At 51.5% G+C, this 2,649-nt stretch overlaps 1 non-coding gene across 1 annotated transcript; it reads right to left on the bottom strand.

The window, feature by feature from the left end:
- Window positions 1-867: 867 nt before the first annotated feature.
- Window positions 868-939, bottom strand: TRNAA-UGC. Its single transcript has one exon. It is a non-coding gene; the product is annotated as a tRNA-Ala (tRNA).
- Between the last annotated feature and the right edge of the window lie 1,710 nt (window positions 940-2,649).

Consider the following 2,649-nt stretch of genomic DNA (forward strand, 5'->3'; position numbering starts at 1 on the left):
AACTGGGGGCATCTGAGCACCCAGGACCTTCTGTGGGGCTGCCATTCCCCTTCCCCTTCTGTGGTCCCATCTGCCATTGACTCCAGCCTTTTTTCTATCCATCGTCAGCACCATCCCAAGCCAGCAGCACTCCCCTCAAAAAGACAGAGTCCAGTGGCACCTTACAGACTAACAGACGTATTGGAGCATAAGCTTCCATGGGTGAATCCCACTTCGTCAGATGAATGTAGTGGAAATTTGCAGAGGCAGGTATTAGTATGCAGGCAAGAAGCAGGCTAGAGATAAGGAGGTTAGTTCAATCAGGGAGGATGAGACCCTCTTCTAGCAATTGAGGTGTGATCACCAAGGGAGGAGAAACTGCTTTTGTAGTTGGCTAGCCAGGCACAGAATTCTCACGCCATTCATCTGACGAAGTGGGGATTCACCCACGAAAGCTCATGCTCCAATACGTCTGTTAGTCTAGAAGGCGCCACAGGACTCTGTCGCCTTTTACAGATCCAGACTAACACAGCCACCCCTCTGATACTCAAAAAGACAGTGTTCCCTGCTGGGAGTAAATCATTGACCCCTCTCCTCCCTGAGCACTGACTACCCCTCTGTTTCCTTGCCTCTCGGGTTGTGCAGATGGGACCTTTCCCTCCAGTGCTGGAGGATTCGCCCTTCTCATCTACCATTGTCCCAAGCAGCACAGCGGGTGGGAATCTTAAATGTACCGAGGTGACTTAGGAGCAGAACCCCCCCCCCCCCGCGACCTTCCATGCAATTGGCACTTGCCCCTCACTGAGCAGGACTGAAACTGGTGCAGGGAGACTGGTGGGCCACATCCCCTCTGGGCATGAGCAAAGCAGCAGGGTGAAAAAATGATCATGAAGATGCTGAGGATTGAACCCAGGGCCTTATACATGCAAAGCATGTGCTCAACCACTGAGCTACATCCCCTAGCAGGTTGTGTTTGCTATGGGTTACACTCAGAGCCCTCCTGTTTCCAGAGCATCCAGTGACCTATAAGCTTCACGAGAAGCCCGTTCCCCTCTCTGAGGACCAATCCTGCTCTCCTGGAGGTGACTTGTTCATAGGGGTCACTTTTCAGCAGGGCCAGATTCTATTTGTGAGGCACAGAGTGTGGTTGCCCTGGTCTCAGGGTGCAGAGATACACTCAGCCATCTCCCCTGCATTGGGTTGGCGGGGTGGCAATCCCCTGCTGCAAGGTCATGGTGGGGGATGCTGTGAGCAGCTCAACACCTCACCCTGGTGGCAGAAGTGGTGAGCGGAGCTCCAGGTGTTTCTAGGATCTGCTATTTCCACCTGCCTGTAAACTCTAGCTTTCCCCAGCACATTCACTGCGGTGCAATTGGGTCACTGTTTCCATGGCTGAACAGCAAAGAATGGCGCCCAGTTTCCCTTCTATCGGCAGCAGGATTAGCCTGTGTCGGTGGTTAATGAGGTGGATCTAGTTGTAGATTGTTATTCATTCCCCACCTTGACAATTCACACAGTCCCTTTCCCAGGCAGATTCCCAGCACCTCAGTGATCCCGGTAGCAGGGTTGGGTCCTGAGATTTTCAGGGTTCTTTTCCCCTCCACCTGGAGTGATCTCAGCTTTTTCCCCATCCCAGACAATCCATGAAATAACAACAGGGGCATAAAGAAAGAGGGGAGGGAACATCTCACGGACAGGGCTGGATGTGCCCATAGCCCCCTGCTTGTCCATTGTTTCCATGGAATTTGCCCCCCTGCTTTGCACAAGGGACAGAGAAAGATCTTGCTGTTCCTGTGTCTGTGCAAAGAAAATTGTGCTTCTGTATGAAAGAGAGGCGGGAAATGGCCCCATGATGGGGCAATAGCCTCAGGATTAAGAGCAAAGGACAATGATGGGAAGGTTCACAATTGACTCAGTAGTTGCATACAAAGGTGCACGTTTGGCAGTTATATTGGGAAATTCTGGCTCCTTCTCAGGCTCAGGTTGGCCACCCCGGTCTAGGTGTAGAAGTGACAACATTTAAACTTGAAAGAGGGGCCAATTTCCCCATCATTTCACACCTTTACACCCAAACACGATGACTTTCTGAATGAACCCTCCTCGTTCAGCCAGAAGATCTTGGGGTGGATGTAGGAGTCACTGGGTAAAATTCTCTGGACTCTGTTCTGAATCAGGTCAGAGCAGAGGTACCTAGTGATCTAGTCTGGCTGTAAAATCTATAGATCAACACCATTAATATGAAATTAATCCTCAGAAACGGCTGTTCCCCACCCAGACCCCAGCAAAGGACTCTCCAGGGAAGGGGCTGTTGAGGAAGGAAAGAAGGAAGACGTCCTTCTCCCTCTGGAGGAACTGGGCTCTGCGCTTTGGACAGAAAGGAGGGGAAGGAAATGGCCACACGATGGCAGCAGAACCTAAGAAATGAAACACAATAGGCTTATGTCCACACTGCAATGTAACACCCAGGGCTGCCCCATACCAGCTCAGGCTCCCGGGGCTTGGGCTGTGGGGTGGTAAATTTGCAGTGTAGACATCTCGGCTCAGGCTCTGAGACCCCACAAGGCTGGGAGGGAGTTTAGCAAGTAAAAAAGGTAGAACGGCAGTGGAGTATTACCCTAGTCTCAATGGCATTTCTCCATCGGTCTGTCTGCTTTGGGGCAGGGACAATAA

This window comes from Mauremys mutica, unplaced genomic scaffold (genome assembly GCF_020497125.1).
Source record: "Mauremys mutica isolate MM-2020 ecotype Southern unplaced genomic scaffold, ASM2049712v1 Super-Scaffold_100183, whole genome shotgun sequence".
NCBI lineage: Eukaryota > Metazoa > Chordata > Testudines > Geoemydidae > Mauremys > Mauremys mutica.